The sequence below is a fragment of the Eschrichtius robustus genome, chromosome 11, assembly GCF_028021215.1.
Source record: "Eschrichtius robustus isolate mEscRob2 chromosome 11, mEscRob2.pri, whole genome shotgun sequence".
NCBI classification, from domain to species: domain Eukaryota; kingdom Metazoa; phylum Chordata; class Mammalia; order Artiodactyla; family Eschrichtiidae; genus Eschrichtius; species Eschrichtius robustus.
In genome coordinates this window covers 79,562,703-79,578,909 of record NC_090834.1, presented here as the reverse complement: position 1 = coordinate 79,578,909, position 16,207 = coordinate 79,562,703, and positions in this window count along the sequence as shown.

Here is a 16,207-nt window from a genome sequence, read left to right as displayed (position 1 = left end):
TTGCCTACATCTCCAACTCCCAGACCAATAAATATCATGTGGCTGGGCATCTCATCACCCAAACCCGTTTGGAATCTTGTTAGCAAGAAAGGAAGAGATGTGTTTAGATGTGCAACCAAAAATGTCTGCCAGCCTTGCCTTGAGCAGGAGTAGAGAAAGGCATGGCAGTGCGGGTGCTATCCTTGTTCTTTGTACCTTTTTCTCAAAAAATAACCAGAAAAGAATCAGAAGTTTGGAAACAGAACTTGAGTTTTATTCAAAGAGAGCTATTCAGTATTAGTACCTGTGTACATTGTAGTATGCAGTCCAAAATTGGAATCTCCTGTTTGTAAGAGCATCCCTTTGGTTAAAGTCCCACGAGAAATCATCTTTAGCTACTAAGACCAACACCTCTGCTCTTGTTTCCTTTCACCATATTTGTGCCACAGTATAAGGCAGGAGTGACGGCAGCCTCAGCAGAGCTGAAGCGTCCACATGAAGGAGATGAATCACACCAGTGCTTTTTTCTGCAGGACCCTGGAGCATAGCACATGATGGGGTGAGCACTGCATGTGGAGAGGAATGAGACACAAGCAGATGGAAACCTTGTTTCATATGAGTTATGCAGCCCCCAGGAGCCGTGGTGATAAATGTTAAAAAAGCAAGGGATTCAGCTGAAAACTGTTCTGACTGCACCACAGAAAACACTGTTGACTTGCTGGGATATTTGCTAAAATAGAAAGCTTTAGGATAGACATCTAAAGCAGAATTTATCACAGCACACAAAACCTTCAGTCAATACCCGTGGCTGTATAACATACTTTGCAATTGCCTGTGTGAATGGACTGGGTTGGGCTGAAAAAATCCTCACATCAGAGAAACTTCTTTGTGAAGTTTTACTTTCTTGGTATCATCTGCTCAAGAAAATAGTCTTGAACCTGAGTCATCAGCCTTATTTCATCTCAAATAAGTTCATTTTATAAATCTTGATGTTAAAAAAGAGCACAGCGCTGTTAGTAGTGATTGCTTTTTTAAATAGATAAGGATGGCAATTGTAATAATGTAAAAATGTACAGGAAACACTTTCATTAATGTTTTATTCATCAGACTGCATAAAATAGATAATAATAATGTTGATCATTTCTTTCTTGAACATTAGCCTCTTGTGTGCTAAACACCTTGCTTTTATGCTTTATCTCTAATGGTTATAAAAATCTTATCTTAGAAATAACTTATCTGAGGCTCCAAGTGATTTTCCCAGGACTGTGCAACTGATAAGAGATAGAGCTAGTCTTGAAATCCAAGTTTGTCTGACTCTAAAGCCCTTATATTTGATACTTCCTAATACACTGCTTCATATGTCCTAGTCTTTCCCATAAAACCAGTTATACTTCAGCCCATCTAAAAATGCCAAGCGTGAGGAATAAGGATAGAGGGAAGAACCACAAAGAAGATGAGTTTCATCTTGTCTCATGAAAGGCACAGAAAGGGATGGGGCAAAAGACTGATGAAAAGTTGTCTCCATAATATGAGGATTAACCATTGAGAAATGCTGCTCCAAATAGTGGGAAAAAGTAAATCAAGGGAATTAAAACAGCATCTAATAATTTTGTTGCTGAACCTTAACATTGGCAACATTCATAACATGATTCATAGCATTGCATTGAATTTCTAACTTTTCCTCAATCCAATTAACTAGTAGAAATATCTTAAAAATACTTCTGGACGTGTCTGTAAGGGTGTTTTCAGATGAGATTAACGTTTGAATCCATGGACCCAGTAAAGTAGATTGGCCTCCCAATGCAGATGGGTATCACCCAATCTGTTGAGGGCTGAATACAACAGAAGTAGAGGAGGTTGGAATTCACCCTTTCTTGCTTCCTGCCTGTTTGTTTTACTTACAGCATCTCACCACATCTCATTTGGCCCTTGGGCTGGGATTTAAACCATCACTCCCCTGGTTCTTAGGCCTTCAGACTTAGACTGATTTATACCACTGACTTTCCTGGGTTTACGGCTGTAGACTACAGATCGTGGAACTTCTCAGCTTCCTTCGTCATGTGAGCCAATTCTTCAGAATAAACATTTCTCTTTCTCTCTCTCTCTGTGTCTCAGTCCATGTTGATCAAGGAAAATCAAAGGTTATAAAGTATTACCCAGTCTACAATCCAGATACCACTGATAAAAACTGAAGTCAAAAATGATGAGGAAAAAAAAGTGAACTTTTTGTTCATATAACCTATAAGTGGCACTTTGGGATATTAGGGTTGAAGGGGATAAAGTTTGTTAGCCCAGGCGACATGGATATGGGTTGAGATAGAGCTTCCTTAAAGGAAAACAAATACTGTTTTTACTTGAAGAAGGGTATAAAGGTCTGCTGAACAAGCTAGAAAAATAATAACTATTTCCAATTGAGTAAATGAGATGTAGATAGATGAGATAGATAGATAGATAGATAGATAGATAGATAGATAGATAGATAGGCAGGCTAACACATGGAAAGAAAATAGTTGTGTGACAGAATGTTAATAGCACTTTATCTGGATGGCCATATTATTAATAGTTGTTTTTCCTGCTTGGAACTTCCCTATATGTGGTGGATATTTTGATTCTCAACCTCAAGTCTTCACTTTGGAGGGTTTAGAAAGTTATCACCTAAATCCCCCCAAACACTCATGCAGCTAGCATTCTGGATGCAAATTACATACTGCCAGTACTTAGGAGAGATTTGGAAGGCAGAATGAAGAAACAGCCATTTCCCCACCACCTTTGGCTCTTGCTGCAGACAATTTAGAAATGTGAGACTTTCACACAGCTGCGCTCCAGTCCTCGTGTTCAAGTTTGGTGGAACGCACAGAGTGTTATGAAAACGCTGAGTGACTTCCTAGTCTGGATTTCTGATAGCCGTGTCACAGCTTCAGCTTGCTCGTCCTCCGGAGTGAGAGGAAGTTGTCACAGCAAGGGGCAGCGGCTGCCTCTGAGATGGTAGCTCCCCTTGTGGTTCAGCTCTGCGTTATTCTGGGAACCCATTCAGAATGTCTAGCCCAGAACCTGTTTTTTTCAGTCCTTCCAGCAATTGTGTAAGCACCTAATATCTTGTATTAAATTCTTTTCTGCTGAAAATACTTAGAGTAATTTCTGTTTTCTGCACTCAGCCTTACTGATTCACCTATATTTTATTATATTGTGACTGTAAATCTCATATCTTGTGTAACAAAAATACTCCTTTTAAATCTCATGCCATTTCTCACCAACACAAATTCTTTATTTAAATTAGCTGGTCTCTTTACAATTCCCAGAAATGCCCTTTGCTCACCATTATGTGTATGCTCCCTTCTGTCTACTCAAGCCTACTGAGAGAAACCATGGCATATCTGTAGTAGCTAAGAGATCTAACATTTCTGCCATATCCACTGTGCCCAGTAAAGCAACAGCAGTCCTGTGGGGGAAATGGTGGTGTCCAACATGGCAGGACAAAAATGTAGTGAGATGGCACTGTGAGAAATCCCCTGGGCCTAAAGAAAATTTGGGGTAGGAAGAGATTTTGCAGAAAGCTAGAGTTTCTCCTTGAGCTGGTAAGAGCAAGAGCAAGGATGATTCGGAAGTATATGTTTAGTTATTCTGATCCCTATGTCTGATTTCATTATTATTCTTCTCACAACAGAACTCTGAATTTTGACAGTGTACACTGGAAGTGAATATCATCTTAGTCTCTGGCTATGATTCATTTCTTCCTCTTTATTCTTACAGATGAAGGTGAACAATAGATTGTATTAGTTCGTGTCCTTCTGAGGTTTTCTTTTTAAAGACAAAGGCATGTGGGAAAAAATTTTACCCACAACAAAGTGTACCAAATGTGTAAAAAGGGAGATTCTAATTTTCATGTTTGCAGCCATTCCAATATGCAGTCCCAGTGGCCAGAGATAACCAGTGCTACCAGATTGGATAAAAACTTTCTGACATCTTTTGGATACATTTACACCATGTTTAAAAGTGGGAACACACTGTCCATCCTGTTTGCGAATTCATACTTTTTCTTGATAGTATATCATGGACATATTTCCATGTCAGTATTCATTACACGACTTCATTCTTTTAAAAGGCTGTATTGTGGCTTACTTTACATATGTAGTTTATTTAACCTTTATCCTATTAATCAACTTTGAGATTGCTTCCTCATTTTTGTTCATGAAAATGGTACAATGTATATCTCAGTGTACTTGGGATTAAATTGATATGAAGGTCTTCAAATGAAAGTTTTGTTTTCAGTCTACCAAAAACAAAGCACTACTTAGTTTATATAGTATCTTGAGCCTGAGGGTAAATGAATATTTTTGTTTGTACTTTAATATAAAATCTGGGTTGAGGCATAAAAGTTAGGAGCTTGTATATTAAGTGTAAAGATCTTGACCCTTTTTCCTGCAGTAGTCTGAAACTAGGTTCACAGAACAAAGAACTCATTAACGATTTATGTTTATGGATGGAATTGAGATGTGTGAAATGCAGAATTTAGAATACCCTCAAAAAACAAATTAAACAAATTTTATTGTTCCCAAAACCAAATGTATTCTCAAAAGTTTATCAGTAAATGTTATCAGTGATGCAGTAAAAGTTAAATAAAAAAATGTAATTTCAGTTATCAGAGAAAATAATATATCTGAAGCAAGTTCTAGTTACATTTTGTTTCAGGTGTATCCCAAGAAGAGGTTGACAATGTAAATCTAAGCTGAAATTAGTGGTACAGATCATGTTAGGAAATCACATGTTCTTTCAAGTCCTAAACACAGTGAAACTTATTCTCCAAAACTCTAAGAAAGAACCCATACTCCATTCAGCATTGGTCTCAGAATGCAATCAGCATGGCAAAGACAGAGATAATCTTTTTTAACAAATCATACCTCCATAGAATCTCAAAGCTCACAGGGACTTCAAAGGCCACTTAATTGCCCTGCTGGTCCTTGAATTCCCCTTTCTGCCCTTCACCAGATGCACTACTAGCTTACGTTCAAATATCTCTAAGTTATAGGCATTTCTCCACCGAATGCAGAAATTTGTCCTGTTTTCAGATACTCAGATTTTTTAAATCTTGGATTTCTTTCTTTCTGTAAGCGTTCGGTATTAGATCAACCCTCTGGAGCCACAAAGAATAAGCTTCACCCTTCTGTCTCATGACAGCCTTGTAGATATCTGAAGACAGCTCTCATCTGCATCCTGAGGTTTCTCTTAAGGGTAAACATCTTGCCAGTGGAAGATATTCTGAACCCATAAGATCAATTACACTTTCCAGAGACTTCTGATTTTTTTTTTTTTGATCATTCATTCCATCAGTCGACTAATATTTATTGAGAGTTTTCCACATGTCAAGTATGGCACTTTCAAACTCACTGGTAAGAAAAGTGAACACCCCTCTGTCCTCAGGAAGCTTATGGTAGAGTTAGGGCAAAAAAGACATTGATCAATTTACCTCCCATAAACCATGTCAATTACAGAGGGGAGTGCCACAGAGGAGAGTTAGCCAGTCCTGTGGGAGCAAGTAATAGAAAGCTCTGATACCCTGAGTGATAGGGTATGCTTTCCTGAGAAAGTGATGATTTGAGTTGTGATCCAAAGAATGCATATGAGACATCTAGATGGAGACATAGGAGAAAAGATTTGCTAACTGAAAGAAGACAAGACCTGTAGGAGGAGGGAGCATTGTCTGAGAAAGGTCGTGTAGCAAAGGCATAGAAAATGATTGGGAAGAATGGTATGAGATTGACCTGGAGAAGTGAATTTTGGGCATGTTTCAGGTTTGGTTGTTTACAAAGCTTATTGAAGAGTTTTAAGAACAAGAGTGAAATGATCAAATTTGCATTTACAATATGTTGCTTTGATCTCATGAGAGAAAACAGGTTGGAGGGTGGGCAGGAGGAAATGTAAGTCAATTGCTAAGAGGCTATGGGAATGGTCCAGTAGCTGAGGCTAGAGGATGAAGGAGATGGGGTGACTGGTGAGAAATGGGTGCATTTAAGAGATGTTTAATAGGCAAGTGTTGAGAATTCCAAATGAACCAGCACAAATTTTTAGAATACAGTTTTTGTTTATATGAAAGTTTAAAGCAAACTTTGAAAGCAGTTTAATTTTTTATTTTCTATTATTTTAAAGTGATTAAAGACTTGAACATTAACAACAGAATACACAAAGATGTTAAACAGTATTTTAGAAAAGTCCACAGAGTATATACAGAAGAAATGTTTCAAAACTTTTTTTTCTGATTTGGACATGTCAGAAAGCATATCTGCAGGTTCTAGATCTTCCAATTCAGCGTTTCATCTTCCTAAGAGAATATTAGTGGAAGAATAGAAGGAGAAGAATAAGGAATTTGGAGGTGGACAATAAGTCCTCGTATTTTTTTAAAAAGTATAATCTTGAACATATGAAACTAGAGAAACAGTAAAATAAAAAATTTTAAATATAGTCTTTTCTCTTTGCAACCACTGTGAGTTATAAAAGTAGAGTAGAAAAGTATTTCTTGCTTTCTTGAGCTGGTCAGGGATCTTTTATTGCATAAATAATAAATTTGAAGTTTAAAATTGAAGAATTTCAAACAATGGTGTCAACAGCATCCTGATTATAAATCCTGGAATTCACTAAAATTGAAGTTTCCTATTTCAAACGCAGACGTTGGTTTTTAAAGATTGGTCACCTAGCACCATCTTCTGGCTACATAATAATTTTTGGTTTTCTCCCTCATTACAAAATTGTTACTGTGTAAATATTATGATTGTGGTGCCACCTGCTGGATATTTTTCTAAAAATGAACACATTCTGAAGAGTTGTGCTGGGAAATCAGTTGCTTACACCTCATGGGTATGACTTCTAACCACTCTAGAAAAAAAATAATAATACTTGCAAAGTAGCTAGACCTCCTGATTCTAAGAATTATTCTAAGTTATTCAACATAATATTTTAATGTTATAAAGAATTATTATGCATTCTATTGATTCTTACGGAGAAAGAGGCTATATGTCCCTTTGGTAACTCATTCCCTAGTTCCTCTTTTGCTGTCCCTGTGCAAACTTTAGCCACATGAGAAATTATCCCCAAATAGTTTTAAAGAAGAGTAAAATAATACTTGAGCATGTTTTACAGTATTTATTAAATCTTACAACTCTAAGAAATAGAATAGCTCTGTCTTACTGACTGGAAAACAGAGATGTGGTTTGGCTGCACCTAAGGTAGCTTATACCAAAACACAGCAAAGAAAATTTGAACCAAGATATTTTTTACAGTGAAGCCTCTACTTTTTCTACCCTGCCTGTTTTCATTGCTACTTAATGGGGTTTGAGTAAATGTGGATTGTATATACATCTGATTTTTAAAGCCTAATAAAAACATTTTCTAATCTCCACTAACACGTTTCCTTCTCAGAACTTTACAGTTCTTAGCCGAGTTCACTTTATTTCCTTTATTAGTTTTCCACAGGCTGAATGACACACTTTCTGTTTGTCATCCTGGGCTTCTTTCTGCGTGGGTATCTCTAAAACCAACCATGACATTCAAATTTCACTCATTTATATTTGGACAGAAAAGTCCAAAGAAAGGAATAATAATTTGTCACTGTTCTAAAGTGTTGATTAGATTCACCCTAAAAATAAGAATGCTGAAACTTCTGAGTTAAAGAAAAGATGCTGTGATTTAACCCGAGCTGTTTAATGGTGTATTTTAAAAGTTCTCTTAACCGGTCCTATATACTCATTAGATTCCTCCCCAAAAGCTAGTAGTGAGGACTCTCTATTAGATAGTGGGTCAAATTGCAGCAGGATGAGGGTAGAAGAGGTCCCTTTTATCTGCAGAAAAATCTGTCCACAGCAAGACAAAGTAAGGCCAACCTATAGAGGGAAACAAATTATTTGACTGAACCAGATTTCCTCCTGTATTTCCCAGTCAGGTAAACCAAAATAATAAAATCTTTCAGTTTGTTACTTTCATAAGTGTTTCTCTTCTTGCAACTAAAGGAATACTAACTAATACAGTTTTCAAAAAATACATATTGACTTAATAAATGCTAAATGAAATCACTTTGGTTAGTTCTCCTAAGTTCTCTGAGCTTCACCTGTTTTTAAAATTCAATTTTAAAATAAAGGGAAGTATTTGCACTTTACTTTCCTCCCAAGGTTTATGGAGTTCAAATGAAATGAACACCGTATGAAATGAATGATTTATAAATGAAAGATTTAGGAACTTATGTAAAAGTGCTATATAAATGTCAAAATCATGGTATCCAAACCTGCCATATTGTTGGGCAAATCAATCCATGTGACCAGCATAGTGATCCTTAAAAATGGCATCGGTTCAATAAAGTTTCATCTGTTTCATTGTGTCAGTTCTACATAAAGTTAGGAAAGAGGAACTTTCCAAGGGTTTTATTATTTAATCAACACTGTAACTTAATGTTATGACAGTCAGTTAAGTATCAATATAAGGATCCACTGACATTTATATTTGTCATATAATGTATGCTTGAAAGACAATACTTTATAAGAAACAACATTGCTTTTAATTTTTTTGTCTTTTGTAAAGAAGTGAAGTCATCATATCTGTAAAGTGAGATATTTCCCACACTGATTTTTCAGTTCCTGGTATCTGGAAAATGTCTTCTGTGAAATACTGATCCAACTCTTAATGTTCCTATGATTGTATAAAGAATCAGAAGAGGGACTTCCCTGGTGGCGCAGTGGTTAGGAATCCACCTGCCAATGCAGGGGACACAGGTTCGAGCCCTGGTCCAGGAAGATACCACATGCCACGGAGCAACAAAGCCCATGCGCCACAACTACTGAGCCCACGTGCCACAACTACTGAAGCCTGCGTGCCTAGAGCCCGTGCTCAGCAACAAGAGAAGCCACCGCAATGAGAAGCCCACGCACCACAAGGAAGAGCAGCCCCTGCTCACCGCAACCAGAGAAAGCCCGCGCGCAGCAACGAAGACCCAATGCAGCCAAAAAAAAAAAAAAGAAAAAAAAGAATCAGAAGAACAATTCATATTTACTTCTGTGATGTTAAATACCCAATGCAGTTTTGGTAGACTAATTAAATAAAGATTTAAGATAAGATGGAATCAGATGTCTTAAAATAATTATGTCAATCCTTTTTCTTACTTAAATAGATCTCTCTGCTATTTGGATAAATTTTTAATCTCCACTTCTATACTATGTGTTTTTATTGTGTTCTCAAAATATCAATTTGTTGTAGAAAACTATATGATAGTCAAAACTAAAGAATACATGAAGGAAGAGATTTGTAATCCCCATGAATATGAATACAATTGTCTGCTCTTACGTGGGAGGACAGTTTTAGCATTTTCATCTTTCCCATCCCACCTTCCCCACAATTTGAGATTTTAAGACTTTTAAGTACTTAAGAGGCGCTCCCTCCATCTGTAAAACTTAACTGTTAATTAATTTTGTTCTAAAATTAAATTGCATTGTGCTTTTTTCCAATAAGTACGTCAATCGAAAGATAAGCACACAACATAAGGGCTGTGAGTTGAGTTTTATTCCGTATCTTACTGAGAGCTGTAGCCTGGGAGACAGCAACAGAAGTTTTTCTCTCAGTTTGTGAAGGTCACCCCTGATGGGGAGAGAATCATTTAAGTTTTGCTGTGAAAATTGATCACATCAGCATGACAAGTCTTTTTTGTGTTGTCGATGCTCTGAAGATCCAGAATACTCTTATGTGTGAAGATCTGCTTTTTAGGATGAAGCGAGAACAAAGGATCCTATAACCTAGACTTCCATAAATCAGAAAATAAATGCGAAACTGAGAGGAGCAGGTCCCTACATGTTTCTCTAGGCTGACTGTATGTAATGAAACGCAGAGACTTGAGAAAATGTTTTGCACTGTTAAATTAATCAAACAAGGAGGCCATTAGATGGATGGGGCTCTAACGCCACTGTAGTCTATGTAAGCATCCCAAAATCTAAGTCTGTAAATACCTCAAGGTTACGAAATCAAGAGGCTAATTACAAGCACTCTCAAACAGCCAATTAGGCTTTAAACTATAGACAAATAACCTTTCTTTGCTTCTGCCCTTTCTCTGTATAAGTCTAGCCCCTGGCTCCTGTCAGCCAGGGTTCCTAAACACTTCCGGTTTGGTGCTGCCCCATTAGAATCAATTCTTGCTTAAATAAATTCATAAAAATGTCAATATGCCTCAGTTTATCATTTAACAGCACCATCCTTCGAAGTGTGTGTGTGCGCGCGCGCGCGCGCACATGCTCGTCCGTCTAACGATTTAATAGTTATTAAGACTGGGTTCTTTCGGGTAAGGAATTGTGTTTGCAGTCCTTTCCAAACATTTTGAATTGTAATATACAATTGATTAAAAGTTAAAACATTCCAAACAAGATAGAAAGAGACCATTTAGGAGGGCAAATATCCCCAAGGTTTTTTGGTCAACTTGAGCCCTTAAACGTTTAGAGAGGTAACTGTAATAGTCAAATGTCTACTTGTATTACTTAACTTATTAATTTTCTTAAACATCCATGTTTAATACCACATTATACAAAAATATATTAGTTTAGAAATATTGCTTATTTCCATACCCGCGTTTCATTAAACAGTTTTATTCAACCTCTTCACATGCATTTTCAACATCACTGTCTTAATTGTCACAAGCGCCTTTTTTTGAGCAGTTTTCAACAACTTTCACTTTCACTTCCATCTCAGTGCCTCAAAATAACAGCACTTTTAAAATTTTAGTTTGATGCTATTACATGTTACTGGAAATTTATCCAAAGCCTAGGTACTCTTTCATATAACATTAGAACAGTTGTTTATTATTTCCATTTGTCCTTTATCTGTGTATTAGAAATCTCCAAAACATAGCCATTTATTTAGTCTGTTAGTTTTTAAAGTGAGTTCTTAAAAGCCTTGTTTATAAGACTTTCAGTACTTCCAAATATGAAGTTCTACTTCAAGAGATAACTACTAAATTTCTTTGTATTTTTACTGACTCATCTAGGTGACCTCAATAAGTACCCAAAGCTGGGATTCATTAAGGCCAATTTCCAACTAATGCATTTTCCTGAAAAACTTTGTTTTTCAAAATAAACTTGTTGAGAAAGAGCTCTGAAACAGAGACTTCATAGGCGTTCTGACATAAGGTAACTCATTTTTTCTGACCTTACACTGGGGCAGGCATGAGAGATGCAGAGAACCAGCAAAGGTAAAGAGGCTGAACTGCAGATCAAGTGCAAAACAACTTAGGAGAAAGTTTAACTGGGTGGAAGCAGGGTTCATGGCATATCAGCTCCCCAAAGCTCTGGAAGTTGGAGACCCCCACTGGTTTGGGGTCTTCCAGTTGATTTACTTCACCTTTTCTAGCCTCAATTCTCAATTCCATCTCTCTTCATTTAACCTCACCTTTTAAAATTGCCAGATTCCACCCATAGCTTTCTTATCACCCAGGCTAATGTGACGGTGACTCCTTATATGGTCCCTCCCTGCCTATAGAGCATGTCATGTGGATTCTGACTTCTCTCTTATCTCTCCTCTGTTCACTCATTACCTACCCATTAATACAAAGGTAAATTAGGAGAAGGTCTATGCCGGCCTCTGATTTCCCGTGCCTTGTGGAATTTCTCTAGTCCAAGCCCCGTATCTCCTCTCCTGTAAGTGCTTGTTCTGCCTTGTTTTTTTCTGGTAGCAGTCTCTGCCAGGCCCAAGATTCATTCGGCACCATCACCAGCTAGCAGCTCACTACCTCTGCCAGCTCATTCCTGTGCCCAGTCTCAATCAGAGACCGGACTTATCTGCTGGTCCAGAAGGAATTCAGAGACCAGAAACAGTGACTTATGATCTATGTCATACCAAAAGAGATATGTGATTAAAAGTGCCATAAAGAAATTGTCAAAAATAATTTCTCACAGTTAATAATGGCAAAAGATGTCACTTGTTACTTCCAGCATTCTAACTGCAGCAGCTGATTAACTGCTTTCCTTGCAATGGCCCAATCACCTAGAGACACGTTAGGTGTGGCCCTAGCTCTACAACACAGAGGTGAGGAGCTACAGCCCTAGGTGGTGGAAAGAACAAGCAGGTTCTCATGAGAAGCAGGTGAAACTAACCCCTACCCAGGGCCAGGTTAAGATATATAGTAGCCCTAAGGATGAAAATGTACAATGCCCTTCCTATATGTAATTCAAAATTAAAAGGCAAAATTATCTGTGGTAGGTTAATAACTGTTCTCAAAGATATGCCCATGTCCTAATCCTTGGAACCTAATGAATGATGCCTTATTTGGAAAAGAGGTCTTTGCAGATATGATTAAATTAAGGATTTTGAGATGAGATTATCCTGGGTTATCTAGGTGGGCCCTAAATACCATCACAAGTACCCTTATAAGAGGCAGAGAGGTTAGACATACATAGAAGAGAAAGATGTGTGAAGATGAAGACAAAGATTGGGATGATGTAGCTTCAAGTCGATGAATGCAGGCAGACACTGGAAGCTGGAAAAGCCAAGGAACAGATTCTACCTGAGAGCCCCTTGAGAGAGTCAAGCCCTGCTCATACCTTGATTTCAGACTTCTGGCCTCCAGGACTGTAAAAGAATAAACTTCTATTGTTCTAAGCCACCAAGTTTGTGGTAATTTGTTACAGCAGCCATAGAAAACTAATACATTAACCCACAAAATAAATATAAAACAGGCCAACAAAAATGCTGTTCTTTTTCCTCCCTAGTTTAACTCCTTTATTGATTTCTTTATGCAGTATTAACTCTAGAATTTTATCTAAGTCAATTTCTAAGTTAGGGAGAAGTTTACTGAACAAGCTTCAATGTGGACTAGTAGCATAAAGCACATCCAGACTCCAATAATATATTTGAAAAAGTATTTCATGATATTAATGTGGGCAAGATAGATGTAATCAGATCTAGCTGATATCAAAGTTGAGTGAATTTATAACTGAATAAACAATTCTACCAAAAGGTACTGGTAAATACTTATTGATGAAACTTCTGTGCAGCTTTCTGTGCTGAGACGCAGAGCGTTCTTCTCAGTCCTGTCCTGCGCAAGATTTTCATCACAAATTTGGATGATGGTAACAAGCTGATGTGGTCAGCAGATGACATGGAGGTGCTGTGCTATAGAGAACAAAAAGGGCTCTTGACAGGATGAAATGGTAGGTTGAATTTAAAAAGATGTAACTTAATATAGACAGATTAAAAGTCTCTAACCTAGATTTCACAATTTAACTGCATGGGTACAGAAAAGGAAAAATCTGCTATAAACTCCCTACATAAAATAATAATAAAAAATGGTACAAAATGCTACTGTGTCCCAGAGACATAATGATAGATATAGATAGATAGATGATAGATAGAACGAAGTTTCTCACAAACTTTGTCGGGTAGGATCAAGACAACCTACACAATTTGCAGGTCCTAGTGCCAAATGAAAATGCAGAGCCACTTGCTTAAAAATTAAGAATTTTAAGACAGCAAGAGCAGAGCATCAACCTTTCTAAGTGTGATTACACAGACTGTACACCCATGGAGTCAGCCCTACACTGGTATTATTTTACACAGTACCCATTCATATAGGAATCTGGCTTATTCAGTACTAAAACTCCAGCACAAGCCACAGAGACTGGAACAGAAGAGTCATTCAGTGGATATAGATATTTGTAGAATGAAAAACTGGCTAAAAAGAAAGAGTGATGGATCTGTCAACATCTTATTTACTAAGTAGACAAATAGCATTTTATCCTGGAAAGGGAACAGACGTTAATTGTAAGAAAAACATTCCAGTGTTTAGAGAATCTTAGGATCTAAAAATGTTTTACTCCCTCAAAGCTATTTTTAAAAATAAAGTCATAGGAAAATTCTAAATATATGAATTTGTCAAAATTCCCTTATGTACTGTGGAAAATAGTTTCAAATCGAAAAATAGTTATATAGAAGTCAAAGTAAATAAGTAAAGTTCCTTAATGCCCCAAAATAGATTCCATGGCCTGTTGGAAACCCAGAAAACAAACTAACAAAACAGAAAATCTGTGAATAATGGCACAAGACAGATCAATGTTGACATTCCATTTGTATTTCTGCATAAGTTGTTTCATTTATGTGGAAAAGCTTACAGGTTAATTTTTTAAGAACTTGCACTATATCTGTATAATCTTACAAAATAAAATCTAATTATGGAAATGTCAAACATGACAAGCTTTTTAAAAAATGTGAATGAAATATTTAAATGTTTCTATAAATTCAGTTGCTAAATAACCAAGTTTTGAAATACTAGGGATGATAGAAAAGAAAGCTGAAGAGACACAAACCTGAAATGATTTCATTTGCAAAAAATGAAAGAAAATACTTAATATTTAAACTAAGGAAAATTGTGTAGATATTCTATTTAATAAATCGTATCCTGTTTTACAAGATATACATATAGCATTTATTAGTGCAATGTTACTTCAACTGATTTCATCAGTATATATTTATCAAATACACAAAGATAATAAAAATACCAGCTGCAGTGCAGAAACACTCTAACAAGCTAATCTTACTTGCATTATGAAACGGCCACTTAAGATATAAAAAAAAGATCAGCAAATTTTGCTTAGACAGAAAATGAGACAAACAATTGCATGTAGGAAAAATCTGATTTAAATATTGATATTAAGAGTTATTGATGGGGCTTCCCTGGTGGCATAGTGGTTAAGAATCCGCCTGCCAACACAGGGGACACGGGTTCGAACCCTGGTCCGGGAAGATCCCACATGCCACGGAGCAACTAAGCCCGTGCGCCACAACTACTGAACCTGCGCCCTAGAGCCCGCGAGCCACAACTACTGAAGCCCGTGCTCCGCAACGAGAGAAGCCACTGCAATGAGAAGCCCACGCACCGTAACAAAGAGTAGCCCCCGCTCGCCGCAACTAGAGAAAGCCCGCGTGCAGCAACGAAGACCCAATGCAGCCAAAAATAAATAAATTAAATAAATAAATTTGTAAAAAAAAATTATTGATGTAATTTATGACATTGCAAGGTCATGCTTAAAGTAATATAAAATAATATTTAGTTATTCAGTAAAAGGATTCTGTCTTTAATCTAGACTCCTCCACGTGTAAATGAGATTACAGATGGGACACTGAAAAAGGGTCCCACAAGCAACAAATTAGACAAACGTATAACATATACCCTTTTGGAAATTCATAATCACTTTAGCATATTAATAGGGTTTGAGTAGTCCTCCAGTAAAGATACTTATTTAACTTTGTTTAACCCATAATGTCCAAAACTTATTTGAACTCAGTACCCATTTTTAGGTAGGAGGGAAGTGTGGCTTGTTTACTTGTTTTGTTTTTTCATGTAAAGTTTCATGTAAAACATTTTGGGATGGTGGTATTTTCTGGGGTTTACTTTGAGAATTGCAGCTCTATACCAATCAAACATGAATAAGTAGGAATATTGATTCTGCTTACATTTAGTATTTAGGAGTTTCCATAATTTATTTTACAGTTAAATTGCATTTTTTTTTGCAAAGGCAATTTTTATGCAAATATACTGTCCAGAATCAGAAAGTTAATACTCTTGCCCCTTACTCTTGGTCATATCACATTTTGAGATTTGTGTCTGGTGTAGGACATTGGCTAACTGTAGTGTGATACAGGTTATCAATATGGGTAGTGGGGAGGTTTGAAACCATTCTCAAAGATGTACAGTTGAAGGACTGCAAAGGGATTTAGGGCACGATGGTTTCTGTGCCACTTATTGACCTGTTGTCTTTCAGCTCTAAACTCACTCTTCCATATTCTACTGAAGCCAGGGCTGGGACTCTGCATATTTTATTTCTCTTTACAAATAAAAGAGCTGGAAATTTAGCCAGCTGGAGTCCTTGCAGATTTAGCCAATAGTGGGTGCTGAAGGAAGATTGGAAGGCAGGTGGAGGGGAGAAGGACTGGACTCAGACCTGTTCTCTTGCTCTCAGTGTCACTCTAGCCATGACACTTCACCTGGCAGTAGCAATGGACCCCAGCAGCAGTTCTTCCCAGTTACTAAATTCTTTCTGCATGCCCAGAAGTGGTTTTATTGTGCAGTCTGGGCTTTTAAAAGCAGTTGGTGGCATAGCACAGTATTAAGAGCACAGTCTCTGGAGGCAGACTGTGGATTTAAATCCCAGCTCACTCCCCAGTTGTATAACCTTGGGTAAGTTATTTAACATACTAGTCCCTTGTTTCCCAGCCG